This window comes from Schistocerca cancellata, chromosome 2 (genome assembly GCF_023864275.1).
Source record: "Schistocerca cancellata isolate TAMUIC-IGC-003103 chromosome 2, iqSchCanc2.1, whole genome shotgun sequence".
NCBI lineage: Eukaryota > Metazoa > Arthropoda > Insecta > Orthoptera > Acrididae > Schistocerca > Schistocerca cancellata.
Genome location: NC_064627.1, coordinates 193,870,547 through 193,889,062, shown reverse-complemented (window position 1 = coordinate 193,889,062; position 18,516 = coordinate 193,870,547). Strand labels below are relative to the sequence as shown.

At 42.9% G+C, this 18,516-nt stretch overlaps 1 non-coding gene across 1 annotated transcript; it reads left to right on the top strand.

The window, feature by feature from the left end:
- Positions 1-259: 259 nt before the first annotated feature.
- Positions 260-331, top strand: Trnah-gug (transfer RNA histidin (anticodon GUG)). The gene has a single exon. It is a non-coding gene; the product is annotated as a tRNA-His (tRNA).
- The last annotated feature ends 18,185 nt before the right edge of the window (positions 332-18,516 follow it).

The following is an 18,516-nucleotide window of genomic DNA, read 5'->3' as shown; positions in this document are numbered from 1 at the left end:
AATGACTATCCAAATACGTGAAGATTTGCACATGACTGACTAGCGTCGGAGATGCAGAAAACCGGGACCAGACCTAAGAAACAACAACAACAACACAGGTTGCACGATAAACTTGTAACGATGTTGTCTGACGTGCGGACACAGGCAGCTGTAGCAGGGACGTAGCGGTGCAGGGTGACGTAGGCAATACGTCAGCAGCTCTGTAGCTGGGCTGCGGTGACGGAGCAAAGTTCGCCCACACGCCACGGCTCGCCGACCAGCCGTGATAGTCTAGTGGTTAGGACATTGCGTTGTGGCCGCAAGAACCCAGGTTCGAATCCTGGTCACGGCAAATGGCTATATTTTTGTAATGAGTGGATGGATCTAAACACTAAGACGTAAAAATAGCAAACAACCAAAGAGGAGATCGAATCAATGCAGAATGTGTATTGCTAAACGGATAAAGAGGTCACCTGCTTACCAAATCCTAGATGCAGGTTGTGTATCTAACGGCTTCCAAGGGCATTAAAAATTTGATTTTCAGTAGCACTTGTAATTATTGATCAAATTAAAAAAATTAAAACGCTGTCATAATCTACTCATTAAGTGATATAATCTTACGTTAAAGATTTCACCCGATAAAATGAAGTATGAAAGTATGAAGAGATGTGTACGTATCTTGAGGCAGCGTAATGCACAGACTGCAAATTGCAGATTATATTCTTGCAATATTTGAGAATGAGATCATTTAGCGACTGCCAACAAACTTTACACCGCCGCCCCACAAATTACTGCAAGGAAAAACAGTTTATTGCTTACTGCATTTTCACTGTTCATGCAGTAAAACTTTAGCATCAGGCATGATCTTTCACTTTGTTACTTCTTTACTATCCGCAATACATTTTGCAAGTATTGTCCACAAATGACACCCAGAGTATGTGCAAATTGTTATTCTATGACTTACGGTGCACAAGACATGTCATAAACACTGAAATGCGTGAAAAACTAGGGCGTCTCAAGCTGTAACGTGGCCGAGCGGTTCTAGGCGCTTCAATATGGAACCGCGCGACCGCTACGGTCGCAGGTTCGAATCCTGCCTCGGGCATGGATGTGTGTGATGTCCTTAGGTTAGTTAGGTTTAAGTAGTTCTAATTTCTAGGGGACTGGTGACTTTAGAAGCTAAGTCCCATAGTGCTCAGAACCATTTTTTGGGGGGAGGAGGGGATTTCCCTTTAGTTGTAGTCGCTAATGGAAACATAACGCTGTAAATGTAAATTGTATACCAATTATAGTGAAATTATTAAACATTCACAACATGATTCCCTGTTTTACGTATCGATTGAGTTTGTGCCATTCATCTTTCAATCCTTTTACAGAAACGAATGCAGCGCTGTAACCGCGGCTGACTGGCGTCTCCAGGTGACGCGTTTTTTGCCTTTCAGCTGGTGAGTCGGGCCAACCTGACGTAATCAAGAGTGATTAGTAACTTTTAAATCTTTTCCCCGTTGTGCTGAATCTGTAATCAGCCACACTTAGCAGCATCAAGCTGTAGAAACCTAGCAGTGTCGTAAATCGTCAGAGACTTCCTCATAAGGCAGCAATCAGATCTGTGTTCTAAATACAGCAACCACGTTCTGATCTACGATATCATCAGCAGAAATTTCTATACTTCCTTAAAACGACAGACTTGATACGAATATTTGTTTAATCAATGATGCTATGCCACGTGACTGTCATTTAGTAAGAACTTTCCGTGATTTACCTCTGTGAAAACAAAACGACGGTATTGTGAGGCGGTTACGTAGGATTGCAGGAGATTCCCCCTACGTATTATTTTACACATCTGTAGCTAAACTCAAGTGAACTACAGAAGCCGGCCGGAATGGCCGAGCGGTTCTAGGCGCTACAGTCTGGAACCACGCGACCACTACGGTCGCAGGTTCGAATCCTGCCTCGGGCATGGATGTGTGTGATGTCCTTAGGTTAGTTAGGTTTAAGTAGTTCTAAGTTCTAGGGGACTGATGACCTTAGAAGTTAAGTCCCGTAGTGCTCAGAGCCATTTTTGAACTACGCAATTAAAACATAAATATATTACGCCGTTTAAAAAAAGACGAAGTTTTTATTCATTAAAATAAGGCACATCAGGAAAATGCTTACTATATGGAAAACTACATTTTGAACCGTTATTAGAATATATTGTGAGGCATACGATAACAATACAGCAGAAAAAATCGTTATGACTTGTTGATAATTTTTGTTAAAAAATATTCTTTATTCAACATCAATATTTATACAAAGGAACCCACCACCTTAGTGATTAGTGGGTCATAACTGATCTACAATATTAGATGTTCAGCAACTATTTCTATTTATTATTATATGGTACTATGTTAATTATTGTAAGCTACAGACAGGATACTACAAGATAATAGGCAGACTACAGCTATTATTCTATTCTATTTGCTAATTGTTAGTATCTTCCTACGTATTAATTCCTAACTGCCTGCAGCGTTACAGGAGTGCCAGCATAGATATAAACCTACTGCTTTAGGCCCTGCTCATCGAGCTAATCCAGATGAGCGTATCCCCTGACACTGGGCTGGCCAAGATTGTTTGTCGCTGCAGGTTCCTAACTTAATATCTATATCTAAAGCTACAACTACTGTGCTAACCTACGTCAATTCCGGTGCTTTAGTCTTCATTGGTGTACCCTGATCCCCCTAGTCCTGCACGTGGTGGATTGCAACTGAAAAGTCGACCTGTCCAGGCACAGGCGCTATAGGATGAGGGTAATTGAACACATTCGGTAAATGTCGTTAATCATGAAAGACCCTCATGTATCCCGTAATGGGACACATTTGGTATATGTCGTTAATCATGAAAATCACTCAAGTATGCCGTCAATACTTTTCGTGACACCTCGTTTGCCAGTTTGTTTAGAGTGTCGAAAGTTCCTTCGAGTCTTAATAAGTCATATGTGTTATTATGTGGAAGCTGTTGTCTTAGTGTCATTGCTACAGATTTTTTAACGTAGTATTGTAATTTCACCGATCACTGGAAAGAAACACTTCGAGGCAACGCGTTTATCTGGAATGAAGTTCCGCGCGGAGTGGCCGTGCGATTTGAGGAGTCATGTCACGGACTGCGCGGCCATCCCGCCGGAGGTTCGAGTCCTCCCTCGGGCATGGATGTGTGTGTTGTTCATAGTATAAGTTAGTTTAAGTAGTGTGTAAGTCTAGGGACCTGTGACCTAAGCAGTTTGGTCCCTTAGGAATTCACACTCATTTGAACATTTTTGTCTGAGTGGCAACAGTTTAAAAAAATGGCCAGGTGCGAGTAAGACTGTCGCGCTGACGGTACCATACAATCTTAATTATGTATATAAACAGTTCATCTATTCCGAGGATCGATCATCTAGACAATGTTTGCCTGTTATCGACACGGATACTGGCAAGATATCGGTTCAGGGATCCCAAGATTTTCCATAAAGTTTTAATTTCAGTAATATACATGTGAAATAATGTCATGCAGAACACAGGCGACCTTTACTATAGTAATCAGTAGTTCTGAATTCAGTCCGACTCTGTCGCAATGATAAAAGTCGAAGATCAGACAAGGAATGACTTTCTTGTTCACAGAATAGTCTGCGAATGTTTGTTTCAAAATGGCTCTGAGCACTATGGGACTCAACATCTTAGGTCATAAGTCCCCTAGAACTTAGAACTACTTAAACCTAACTAACCTAAGGACATCACACACACACCCATGCCCGAGGCAGGATTCGAACCTGCGACCGTAGCAGTCCCATGTTTGTTTCACATACAGCTTGAAACACTACATTTACGTGCAACAGTCGGTCCTGGAAATATGATCATGGATAAATTCCGAAACACGTCGTTCGAGCAATAAAGTCATCCCTTGTTTGATGTTTGACTTTTATCACTGCGATCCAGTCAGCCTGAATGCAGAACTACTGATTGTTTTAATTTCGAGTTTGACGTCGGATAACAAATGACAAAAGAAATATTTTTTCGTGTGATATAGTTACAAATCAACAATTTTCGGAAATTTTCCTTTACTTGCAATGTGAAACCTTGCTTCTTGTCAAATTTTATGATTCTCGGTCACCGGGAAATACCCTGTACGTTTTGATGAATGAGTTTACGAGTGTCAAAATATTTGACATAAATGGGTGTATTTTTTTTGGTTGCACTAACTCACATGCTTAAAAGTCTTACACCGACAGGAGAACATAGACCTTAGCGACAAGAATTTGTATTTGATACGTCTACCCGTTACTGAGAAAAAGAGTTTTTAACAGATGGACGTACAGACAGACGGACAACAAAGCGTCCATATACCTGTTCCGTTTTTACAGACTGAGGCACGTAACCCTAGAAACTGGTGACTATGTAGATAGATGAGACATGAAACTGTGACCGTGGGTAGACTCCTCATCCCACTGTCATAGATGCTTACGAGCATTACGTATATGTTACGCATAATGGGCAACAAGCTGTTCTTTAATCATTGCCATTAGTCATAAATACGCCACGCAAAGCTTACTTCGATCCGACCCCAAATCACAGCCAGAAAACTTTATCAGAGTACTGTTTTCTCCGCTGAATTGTCAGATCGTCGGTCACGCCATAATTTCTCGATTCGTGCATTTTTCTTTGCTTTTTGCTCGAGTGAAAGAAACTTTAGTGGTTTGTAAGTAACACATAATAAGAAATCGAAAAATAACGAGGCTTAATTAAAAGGTATTTATATTTCAAGCTAGCAAAGGGAAAGGAACAGACAATGTCTTAGAACATTTTTCACGTCCGGCCGTTATTTCCAGAACTTCACTTTGTACTCCAGCCCGTGTGAACTACCCGAAAGCGGCAGAGAAATTGTGTCGCCATTACTTTCATTAAATGCTTTACAGGGGGCATAGATCTTTGTGGTGCGTGACGTCACGAGATCTAAAAAGGTACTGTATCGAGGAACTTGGTGCACAGCGCTTCTCAGTCCACCAATGAAAAAGTGGTAGGAGTGCGATGATCCCTAGATTTTATTAATTCACTTAGCTTTTCGTCAGGAGGAAAAATATTTGGAAGTATTTGCCTGTCGCCTGTGATTATCACCGGAGCGAAAAATAAGTTAAGTTCATAACGAATTTGTCTGTCGCGCAACCGAAATGTTCTCCGCTGCACTTTTGATTGAAGATTCAGTATTCGTTCGTCGGCGACGCCGTGCTAAGCAGAATAGATAATTAGAACGAAACGTGACTCCACTTTTCAGTCACGCAATTTTACCGATGGCGATTCCCACATTCCTGAAAGTTAAATGTTCTCTCCAAGAAATATTTACGAATTCTAAAGTGAGCGTAGAGCGGTCGTCGGCGAAGAAATGTTAAAGACCAATAACTATTGTTGCTAGCTGTCAATGAACGGAGAAAATTAACGATACGCTTCGCCTCGTTCGTCGTAGCAAACGACGCACGTAGCGGAGGATGCACCTATTGTAATGAATCATTCGGAAGTCTTAGTAAATGAAGAGCGAAATAAAATGTAAGAGAACGGAAAGGGTGCTTGCGATTTCGAATACAATAATTTTTTCATTCTGCGTCGTTCTCGGAAGTGCTTCCTTTGACTTGTGTGTTTTATTGATTCCCGGAAAAGCTGTCACGACAGGCAGCTTCAAAAACTGATCTCCGTCCCTAGGATTAAAAGTGAACCAATTACGATACGTTAGCCTTGCGAGATTTCTCCTCAGATGGTGATAGATCTGCCCTGCCTCTTTAACTGTAGCTGTACCGCCAAGTTACTCTGACGGGTACGTCGCTCATGGACTCCGTTATGACAGTAAATGCAAGACAATAACACACATTCAACACACACACAAATTCAGAAAATTAACCTCTTAATAACTCAATGGACGTCTAGACGAAAGACAAAAGCAAAAAATTAAGGAACTTCAGATGTACCTGAAACATTCAGAAGAGTACAGCCCTTGTCAGAAGCGTTGGTAGCTTCATGAATATTCAGCTCATACGGGCACGAAAAACAGTTAATCTTCGAATTATTAGCACAATGTTGTTGTGATGTGAATTCGCGACATTCGTCATTAAGGGCTTAATAGACAGCAGAATTGTCTTTCTTTTATTTATAAATTCAGTTTGATATATCTTAATATGTATGTCAATGTTTTGTAAACACATGAAGTAGTGACGTGGGAACTATTTTCGTGCCGGCCGAAGTGGCCGTGCGGTTCTAGGCGCTGCAGTCTGGAACCGCGAGACCGCTACGGTCGCAGGTTCGAATCCTGCCTCGGGCATGGATGTGTGTGATGTCCTTAGGTTAGTTAGGTTTAAGAAGTTCTAAGTTCTAGGGGGCTAATGACCTCAGAAGTTGAGTCCCATAGTGCTCAGAGCCGTTTAAACCATTTAGAACTATTTTCGTAAATATTTTTACTCTTGTTGATGCAAAGTTCTAATTTTATTTCCTATTATTTTTAAAGGCTTAAATGCGAGGGTGGAAATTTTAATAGTGGAAACTATTTATTTACAGCTCGTACAAAATAGATACGTGTTTCAAAGTTTTAATAACCTTCAAAGTAAGCACCAGCATTATGTATAACCCGTTGCCAGCGATATGGAAGTCGTAGGATACTCTTAGCAGTACCAGTTGTGTTGACAGTTCGAGCGACTCGGTCTATTGCCCGACGAATTTGTAGCAGTTCTGAAGCAAATGCCTTCAAGTGTTTCCTTCAGTTTAGAAATCGAATTGAACTTGCGGGGTCTTAAGTGAGGGGAGTGCAGTAGGTGCTTTAGCACTTAGCAGCCCCACCAGTCAAACAAATCAGTAACAGCTTGCACTGTACTTGCTTGAGAATTGTCCTGCAAAACGATGATCAGGTCCTGTAGGAAGTATCATCACTTCTGTCTCTAAGCTGGTCGTAGGTCATGTTCCAACAATGAACAGCATAGAGATAGAAGTGATGACACTTTCTGCAGGACCTGACCACCATTTTGCAGGACAATCCTCAAGCAAGTACAGTGCAAGCTGCTACTGATTTTTTTCTTTTGACTGATTGGGCTGCTAAGTGCTATACCACCTACTGTACTCCCTTGACTTAAGCCCTCGTAACTCGATTTCTAAACTGAAGGAAGGACTTCACGGCATTCTCTTCAGAACTGCTACAAATTCGTCGGGCAATAGACCGAGCCGCTCGAACGGTCAACACAACTGGCACTGCTAAGAGTATCCTGCGACTTCCACACCGCTGGCAGCGGGTTATACACGATGCTGGTGACTACTCTGAAGGTCAGTAAAACTTTGAAACACGTATCTATTTTGTACGAGCTGTAAATAAATAGTTGCCACTATTGAAGTTCCAACCCTCGCAATTAGCAAATACTACAGAGAGTAATATAAAATAGAAAGCGTATGTAAGCAAATCTATTAACGATGAAAGAGAAGTGCACTAGATAGGTCAATGACGTTATTTGTTGCTAACAGTTGGGTAGTTGCTGACAGTGAGTACCCGTGCTTGGATATAGCGGTGTTGGAAGGAAACGCTGGGGATTTTGATGATCTGACAAGTCAATGGTACAGCATTTGGCGCGATATTCTTCAGGAAGACATGCAAAAACTCTATCAGTCAATGCTAAGCTGAATAACTGCATGCATAAGAGCGAGAGATGGACCAACGCGTTAATAATTTTCTTAATTTGTGGAGCTCTTTCTCTATCATCCAATTTTTCTGAAATTGTAATCATTTGTTTTCCTGTACGTGTACGCGACATTCACCGATTTTTGTCTCATTTGGGTAATTCCTTCGTGGTGTTTTTTTTTTCCTGAGAGAGTATACCGCATACATATGTTTTTCCTTAATGTATTTACCTACAAACCCTACTTGTTCGCTCTATATAGGAAAGGAGTAATCATGAAACCACTAACGTCAGTCTTGTTTGTCCGATCATAGTGAGCACAGAGTACTCTCTTGGAGAAGTTGAAAACGTAATGCTGTAAAGACGCCATCTGAACCCTGTTTGGCAGGATAGCATATCGGCCACCTGGAAGCAGGCCAGAGGCCGAAGTCTCAGTATCTTTGGATGTGTCACAGGATTTCGTTTCGACGCTTCTGCGACTGTTTCGGAACACAGGAAATAATAGTCTTAGACCAGTACAAGTTCGTACAAGAATAAACACCGCACAGCAGGACCGATGTCTGGCAGTAACTACCCGACGAAAACGGAGTACAAATGCAGGACAATAGGCTGCAGAGCTTGCAGCTGCCTCGGCAGTTGATGTACGCCAGACATCCGGCCGTGTGCATTCCGCTCACTCCAACACAGAGACGGGCCTGTGTACAAAGTATTATGGACTCGACAACATCAAAATTGGACCACGAATGAATGAAGGAATCAAGTGTTTGCAAATTAATTCTCGTGACACATTGGGAGAGAACCTGGTAGTCAATATAATCCCAGCAACATTGTGGAAAGAGGCCGGTTTGGTGGTGATGGCGTTATGGTGTGAGGAGGCATAATGTTGGATGGCTGTACAGTGGTGGTCGTAGTAATATTGTACAGAGGTACAGAGGCACAGAGATGAGGTACTGCTACGACTTATTTACCTTTTCAGAGATGCAGTTGGTCCACACTTCCTCTTTTCGGACTGTAATGTCTGGCCACATCGAGCTGTTCTGGTGGATGGATATCCTTGTATGGACTGGTCAGAGGAATGGGAGCGACTGCCAAGAGAACTCTTGAACCATCTCTTAGAAAGCATGCCACGTCGCTCTGTAGCATGTGTGGCTCTTAGGGCTGACACTCCCTATTAACAGCTTCTTTTGCTATGGGAGATATTTCCCAGTTGTGTTATTTCCTTACAGACGTGTTTCTTAGCTATCAAAACTTTCCTAACATTATGTTTCGGGAACTGTTTCGTGCCAAATGTGTTTTGATTGAGCTGTAGCATGCTCCGACATCCTGATCAGGCAATATGTCCTCTCTTCGTGATTTTCGTAACACGTATCATAGAATTCATTTAAAGAGTTAAATAAGAACGAATTTTCAAAACTTCGACATCGTTGTAATTTACACGATATAAAATCGAAATGTGCACTCCCCATTGTGAGTGTTTGAATTAGCGCTATGATGATTAACACAACTTTGCACTCTCCGATTATGCGAATGTATAAACTGGAAAGTGTTGTTTCTTTCTGCCTACTTTCGAGAAAGTCATTCGTCTCGTAATTTTTGTTGAGTGTATTTCCTTTTATGTCTTCAGCTTCCTGTGTTTTGTCAGTTCCACCACTGAACCCAAGAGCCATATGACATTTATTGTTATTGTCTTTTTCAGTAATACGAGTACTTTTTCCTATTTACGGGCCTCAACTTCCGTGCTAAAGCTGCTTGTGTCTTCGAACGTTACCTGAGATATTTGGATTCTGATGTATGTAAAAATATAAACACTTTCAGCCAAATGTTCTGCGGAAGCGGGCTTATGCATGACCCTCCTCCAACTCCCCAACTGCTCCGCCTCTGCCACCATTTTTGGAGCTGCAGCTGCCTGTGGAGTTAAGAACAACGCACGCTCCAGAGCGATGCCTTTTGTGATGCTGCTAGGCACCGTAACTTGATATGATAGAGGCTGGCGTCTTCGAGTTGCCACCCGCATTGCGCACGTACTGTCGCCTTGCAGTGCACGTACGCAGATTTCACGAGGAGCAAACGCTTTCCAGGAAAAGATATTACCCCCTTCATTAGTCTTTGCAGTGTGCAGTTCAGCTGCGTAAACACCCAACCAAAAATACCTCAGCTTATTTTCCATCTAGCTCCATAGATGTTCACGAGATGAGTGTGATGAGTTACTCAGGTAGTTAACAGAGATGAAAATTTAAATGCGATCGGGTACTGGAATTCAATAGCAGGAAAAGGAAGAGCAGGAAAGTAATAGGAGAAGATGGACTGGTAGTAATTGTGCTTTTGGCTTATTTATGGACAATTTGCCAACCTTATTAATGTTGAGGGTCACCTGCCAGTCCCCGCACTGATCGTCGATCCTCAGCAGGTCTCCCAGTATTTCGCCATCATTTTCGAACGTTCTGACCTCTGTATATCCGCCAAGTGACTCTTGGAGATATATATATATATATATATATATATATATATATATATATATATATATATATATATATATATATATATATAGAGAGAGAGAGAGAGAGAGAGAGAGACTTTAGCGACAGAGCACCAGCTGAATTGGGAAGTGGATGGGTCCCTCCCTTCCAAAGGGAACTGCGTTAGGCAGTTTAGACACCACGAAGTACTTATATCTCGATGACAGGACGTGGATTTGAGTTGCTCTCCTCCGTATCCCAGCGTCTTACAACCGTGCCAATTTATTTTCTATTTATACCTTTTCAACACCTTTTTTATTTTTTATTTTTTAAATTTTTGTGGGCCTCCATCCTCCCCTTACAGCCTATCTTTCGCTCGCCAAACTCGCCTTCATCTGCGTCGGCTTCTTCCGCCATTCTAGACATTTCACTATTACTCCATACAGGTTGTTGAAAAGTAAATCCCTTATCTGTACAGATGACTTTCCATCAGTGTCGCTGCGAGCCCTTATTGACGTGATTTGTGCTCGTTGAAATTACAGGTATCTTCTATTAAAATGGCACGAAATGTTGAATTCTTGAATATGAGTAACACTCCTGTTGCTGCTGGAGTGACTGGCCTCTCTCACAGACCAAAATCAAATTGTAACGGAACGAATTAAAACACAGAGATTTGAAGTCACTTATTTTGTAAGAAAGGAGGGGTGGGTGGGACGCGACTGGGTGTAGGGAAATGAATCTGCGAGAGAGAGCTTTGGTCATGGGTTGAGATGTGGATGAAGCTGCGAAAAATAGGTTTGCATCTCATTCGCAGGCTTTTCACTAGAAACAAGTGATGATTTTCAAGGTGGGTCCTGAAGTCTTCAAAATCAGGAGGTGCATTGTGTAGGATATTGTACACGAAGTGCTCAGCCAGCCACATGTAGCTGTAAAGTTTGGAGGTGGGAAGAGTTCCCAGTGCTGTTGCAACAAATTTCGTGACTGGGGGAGGCGTCGTCCTGGTGATGACAGCCAACTCTTTTCGCGTCCAGTTCCAAATGAAGTTTTGGCCCCGACCCAAGAATCTATGTTGGATGGTATCAGCAATTTCGGAATGGTTGCAGAGCATACTCTGTGCAAGGCTGGCTTCTGACACTTAGGCGCGGTGCTGGTGACCACTTCATAACATGTTGCCTGTAAGAAGGTACGCATCATTCGAGGGAATACGTAGTAACACGTCCTCAGGAAATTGAACTGGGGGAACTTGGTTTCTTAGGGTTGCGTTCGAACAGAACTAAGCACGGTGCTGTATATCAGTGACGTGCAGCTGCGAAGCAATCCCTCGTACCCATTGGTTCAAGGCTTGGTTGGAGATGGCAACGTATTATGGTACGATATTATGAGCGACCTCTGATTTTTTGGTGGAAGGAGCGTAGGGGTGTTTAGTAATGCCGTCGTTAGTACTGCTGATCATTTTGTACGCCATTTTGAGTAGAATCGACAGACAGTTGATTCTTCGATTTGTAAGTCCAAGTCTCCGTAACTTGTTGGCTGCACCATTGACTTTGACAGGCTCTTTACATACATTGTACTGCCAAACCGATTTCTACATTTTTAACAGTCATCCTCTGCTCTTGAGAAAATTTTGTTGTAAAATATGTTCCATTGTGAGTTAGTTCCTCACGCCATGTTGTCACTATCATGGATAAAATGTGGCACTAAGATCGGTTTGTCGACAGTAAAACGATTGACGGTGAAAAGCCACCTCGTGTATATGGGCATGTTCGCATACGTGGCACTCGCAGAAGTATTTTTAAAATACTATCTTTAGTGCTATGTATGCAAACATGCCCATATGAACATGGTAGATGGTTTTACTGTCGACAATCTTTGTATAACGTGCTGCATTCTATCCACCATAATGACAACGTGGCATGAGTTGCTAACGCACTATGGAACACTTTCTATCACGAAAATTTTTTGTCGGGTATATTACAGTTAAAAATTAAATTCGATACTTTCTGATGTGCGAACTCTTACAGCACGAATACGTAATGCTGTAGAGGCACTGGCTGAAGAGATGTTGGCGAAGACACGGAGAGAAATTAAATATCGCCTAGACGTTTTATCAGCAACGAAGTGGAAATGTATCAGTAAAAAACTCTATGGATGGAGTTATTATTTGTAGCAAACCGCCTAATTGTATCTTGCATAGCCCGTAGAAACAAATTTGTGTAATCATGGAGAGTTTTCACGCTCAGTCTCATATTGTGGACAGTAATGGTCTTACAACACCCCCTTGGGGTGATCTCTAAGTTACTTTTACGCCTGAAGATACCTCTCTGTTACGAACGACGGGAAAGTTCTTCCTTGACGATACTGCCGCTACTTAACATTCCACGTTAGCTGCCGAAGTGTGAACGTGAACGCTGCTGCGTGTCGCATGGTAATACCCCACGTTATCCTGACCGCGAAAATGGGCCATACACCCGGCTCAGAAGAGTGCCGGAAAAAAGCGACCGTTGTCGACCGGGCAAGAGGAGCGTCGCGAAAGCCCAGCCCTCTGGCGAATACATTTGAGCGAGGTACGAAGGCATAAAACGTCATTAACCGTCGTCCTCCTCATTGAGTGCCATTGAGAGCCCGCCATTAACCGGCTTAAGGCGGTGAACTGTGGCTGCTGCGCGGATTACGGACCGGGGAGGTGGCAGCGGTGACATATGGTGCTGGGACTGTGGTGGGGGGAAGGGGGGCACAGGCAGCGGAGGGGGGGCAGGTGTGCGTGTACACTTCCCTGCCGTGCGTGATACGAGAGGCGCCCCCCATTACCATTACCGACAGAGGACACGACACGCCGCCCTACATCCTATTCACGCGGCCTTCACGAACCCTCCACCACTCTGTCTGACCCTCATTTTCTGACCACTGCCCGGCACGACGTTCAGTACAGCTGGACTGACAGCGTCGATATTCTGCCTCATTATTTTTCTGGCAACTTTCGGCTGAGATGTATTACGCAGGGTGAACTGGCTCTCTCACCTCAAGTTACTTTTGACCAGTTAAAGACATTTATAATATGTTTTCATGTAGACGAACAATGGCACCGAGCGACTTGGTGCAGTGGTTAGCACTCTGAACTCGCATTCGGGAGGACGACGGTTCAAACCCTCGTCAGGCCGTATTGATAAAAGTTCCCCGTGAATTCCCTAAATCGTTTCAGCCAAATGCCAAGACGGTTCGTCTGAAGGGACACGGCCGATTTCCTTCCCCATCCTTCTCTCATCCGAGCTTGCGCTCGTCTCTAATGACCTCATTGTCTCCTCCTCCTCCTCCTCCTCCTCCTCCTCCTCCTCCGAACAATGGTCAGGGTCTCATTAAACAAACAGCAAATTCGTTAGTCACCCAGTTACAGACATTAACTTCGTAAGAACTATAAAGGGAGCTGCTTACAGCCGTCAGATATTTGAAGTAAAGCATGTTGAGCCTTTAGCTGTACAACTGTAACTTTGATGTGATTCTTGAGTTTCTCCCGGCGTATTTGATAATCAAAATATCCACGGGTATGCTGCCGGTCTATAGTGTCCAACGGGCACAATATTTCGGCGATCAAACATGTCGCCATCATCAGGTGAACTGACGGACTGAGCTCCTGTGAACGTACCGGCACGGAGATCCGTACGCTATGGCTGCTCAGAGGGAACTGGGTTCGGTCGCGGTTTCACGTGTAAGAAGCTCCATCACTGGAGGAAAAACAGCACAGTGAAAAATCAAACGTGTTTCACGTGTAAGAAGCTCCATCACTGGAGGAAAAACAGCACAGTGAAAAATCAAAATCGGGTTACCATGAAAGAGGAGTGATCATATATCCTACTTTAATAAAGTCATGGCGAAGTGCATATGATCAACAAGACTGACTTTAGTGCGATTCATGACACTGCCTCTAGAATCGCACTGAAATCATTTTTATTGTTTGTATGTACTTCATAATGATATTTATTTGTACAGAACCTATGATCACGCCCTATTAGATGTTAAAATCCTTTCGATATTTCACTGTACATCTCTCCCTCCAGTGATGGTGCTTGTAATAAGTGAAACAGGCTGAGAAATGAAGTTTAACATGTACATCTGAAGGCTCAAAATGCTTTACTTCATAAAATTATCTTCGTACCAGTATCAGAAATCGTTATTGCAGATAGTGGAAAATTTAATACCAGGGTAAATCTGGGAGTAAGACACGGATGCAGTTAGCCTCCGATTCTGTCTAATGTTTTTATTGACGACGTGGGTAAGCAAATTAAGTTTTTGTATTTACGACTTCAACTAAAGGAATTATTCTACGACATTACTCTTTGCTGATGATCAAATTGTGATCGCTGATACCGAGTATACATGCAAAAAAACTGTTTATTCTTTCTCCACAACAGATACATAAGCTGTACACTGTCTAGCCACATTAATGTGACAATGTGTCAAAAGCCTCTTGACCACCTTTTGAAGCCTGGACAGCTGCGAGACGTGCAGGAAGAGTGTCAATGAGTTACTGGAAGGTACTGACAGAGGCTGGACGCATTGCCGACTTGAGTGCCAGGTTTCATGGTTGAGGATCCATGGCATGAAGAGCCAGATCGAGGTGGTCCCACAGATACTCGATTCGATTTAAGACGGGAGAATTCGACGGCCAGCAGAGTACTGAAGACTGATACAAACGCTCTTCGAACCACGCACGTCCGCTGAGAGCTACGTGACACTTTGCACTAACCTGCTGATAGACGCCACCATTCTGAGGAAAAACAAGATGCATGTATGAGTGGACACCGTCCTCAAGGACAGCTGCCCACTTCTGTTGATCCATTGTGCCTTTAAGAATGACGAGATCACCCAGGGAACCCCCTGAAAACATTTCCGAGACCATAACTCTGCCTCCTGGCTGCACGGTGTTTGCTTGCAGATGTTTCACGCCATAGACGCATGGGGCATGAAACTTGATTAATTTGGAAAGGTCATCTGTGAACGTCGGGTTGCGATAATGGCGTGCAAATTCCAATCTTCGTCGTCGATTAACAGCAGTCAGCATGGATGCGTGAACCAGGCGCCTGGTGCAGAGGCCCATACACACCAACGTTCGCTGAACCGTCGTGGAGGATACGCGTCACTGTTGGTAGTCCCTTGGTTCATCTGGGCTGTCAGTTGCTCAACAGTAGCACATCTTTTTGTTCGTACACATCTCCGGAGCCATCGTTTACCCCTGCCATCCATGGTTCGTGGTGCACTACAGTTGTATCGGCGCCATTTTGACACGCAAGGTATACTTTAATCACTGCAAGATGCGAACGTTTTACAGACTTAGCTGTTTCGGAAACGATTCCATCCTAGGCCAAAAAGCCAATGATCACGCCCTTTTCGACGTCAGATAAATCGCTCCGTTTCCACCTTATGATAACGGATGCACTGTTTTCCGCAATCCCCGACACGCTTTATATACCCTCCAATGCTAGTGGTGCTAACTGCCGCCTGTGAGTGGTTACTGCACGTTGACGTCGAACATAGGCGGTGGTTACATTAATGTGACTGGACCGTGTGTAATCTATTAGTATCTTTAAAGATAGCAAAAGCTGAGAGTTTCAGGCGCCACGAGCCAATTCCTAGCTAAACAATAATACATTGTATTGAGACAGTACACTCGTTCAACTTTTTAGGAAATACCGTTTCATTGACAGGAATGGACATAGAAAAAGAACGTAGAACGATTTAATTACATTAACACTCGAACACCTTGTAGAACCCTCTGAACTAAAATAAGAAAGGGAAGTCTACTTAAGTCGTATAACACCATATCCTTACCACGCATGACACACGGACACACGGACTTTATCAAAAAGAAATGAATAAAAATTGCAACATCAGAGATGTGATTCCTAAGAAGATTAACTGGATACACAGTATTCGTCATGAGGAGGAATGCTGAAATCAGAGAGGAACTGGAAGTTTAAAGCTTAAATGACCGAATTTAGGCATGCAGGAACAATCTGGAGGATCATGACACAAGAACTGAAGAGGACAGACAACCAGAATTAATAACGAATTATTACCCCGTGGGTAGAAGGTATGCAGCAAGACCGAGTAAAAGGTGGAAACATCAATAATTTCAACAAAGATGGAGTAACAGGCGAATGCTTAACACAAGCAGGAAGAAGAAGAAGAAGAAGAAGAGAAATTGGAACTACGCAATTTTTTGCCGCCACAACAGCATATATCGATGACACCAGTTCGGTGATAAGACTCTGCTGTAGACCTATCAACAATTCACGCAGTGAAAATGCATCGAATATAAAGATGTTTATGCTGTTCTTGGGACAGATTTAGAGCGCGCCACTCGGAATTTTACGCCACTCTCAAAGGAAATTTGCACCGCTTAGGCAAAAGATTGTAAAGTTACGCCACTCTCGAGAGAAAGCCGGCCGGAGTGGCCCAGCAGTTCTAGGCGCTGCAGTCTGGAACCGCGCAACCGCTACGGTCGCAGGTTCGAATCTTGCCTGGGCATGGGTGTGTGTGATGTCCTTAGGTTAGTTAGGTTTAAGTAATTCTAAGTTCTAGGGGACTGATGACCTCAGAAATTAAGTCCTATAGTGCTCAGAGCCATTTGAACAATTTGAACTCTCGAGAGAAAACTTTGTCGTCCAGACAAGGTATACTGCCACGTAGTCAGCTGGGTGCTGTCCTTCCGAGAAGTTAACTGGAGTGTAGTGGAGCCACCATATAGGTACATCAGTTTCCCTACGAGGAATGCTGGAATTCATTTAAAATGTGTTGCTCGTAATACGTCTACACAGTCGAAGTATTAGTAATGAATAAGCTATTTTCAGAAGTACAATGCAATTCACTAATGAAGAACTGATCGACAAGCTCTTGATCTGCAGTGAATCATCAAGAGCAGCAGAATTCTATGCAAAACCGTTCCCAGGTAAATATTGCACAACTTTCCGCAATTAAAACATAAGTACTATACAAAGGAAGGCTGCTACCAACGAAACTGTAGAACGAGGCGTTCCTGCAGCTGTTGCAACAAATCCGCATGCCAGTTCTCGTCAAATACACAGAAGGATTCTGAGTTTTCTTCATAGACATAAACAGCGCCCGTTCCATATTACTATGCTTCATGGCAGTGATTTTCAACTTCATTTTGAATACTGTGAGTAGGTTCTGTAGCAATAACTTTGTGCAGCAAGCATTATTTAGTGGTGAGACCAAGTTCACGAATAACGTGAACGTAAATTTGAGAACCATGCTCTACTGGTCAACGGTAAACCAGCGTTGGCTTGTCAAGTGTTCGACCAACGATAATACGTAGAATGTGAATGTGCGGTGTGGTGTAATTGCGAAGCACACGATTGTCTCTTGTTACGTTGGTGATAAGTTGAACGGGGAAAGTACACCCATATTTCATAAAATATTTTATCCTTGTTATCAGAAAGTGTGTCCTTGAGGATTCGTCAGATTATGTGATTCCAACATAACGGATGTCCTGTGCATAATTCTTCAGTAGCATTAAACTGCCTGTTTCCAAAGCAGTGACTGAGAGGAACTTGACCGTTAGTCTCTTGCTTCTGTGATCTACAGTGAGATACTAACGGCTGTGAAGGATACGAGAAAACGAAGTACTGCTGCGTGTCTGTAATTACTCCTGAAATGTTGCAGAGGTGAGTCAATCAGTGATGCAGGGCGTACGACAGTGTCGTGATGCATATTGTTCAAGCTTTCAATATATTCCTAAGAAAATTCAGCAGAAATGTTGTGGAACATGAAACAAAATTTATTGATAAAATTCAGCGGAGATATAAAGGATATTTTGTAGATGAACTACCTTAAGCCGCATAGAAAATTTGTGCCAGATCGACATTCGAACCCGGATTTACAGCTTATCGCGTGCAGTCGTCTTGCGATTTAGGCTATCTGAGCACACTACGCGGACAGTCCCACACTTCCACGTGTCACACAACTACCTGTTCCATCTCATACATTATTTATTCATTTACGCACACTCGCACATGTAATGATCCCCGTGCAGGTTTTAGAATCAGGACAGCGAGAAGTCATAGACTATCGTTGTCATTTTTGTCGCAGGCCCATTTTTGCCTTATGTATTTTTGTGTCTGATAGCGAACTACAGTTTTCAATAGTGAAATTTGGTCTTGAAATCCAACTTGGTTCTAATAGGTGTAGTTGTGTGGTAAGGTGACCGCCCTCGAAAAGCGGGGTACCCGGCTTCGAGTACTGGTCCGCCACAAATTTTCAAATGTCACTTTAGGTAGTGTATCTATACCTACTACATTTAAGTTGAGTTTGTGGTATAAATTTCAGTATTAAAAACTGTACTTCGTCATAAAATATAAATAAAAAACGTAATAACGCCTTTTTTGCTTTTCGTCCACAATCTTCAGTTTC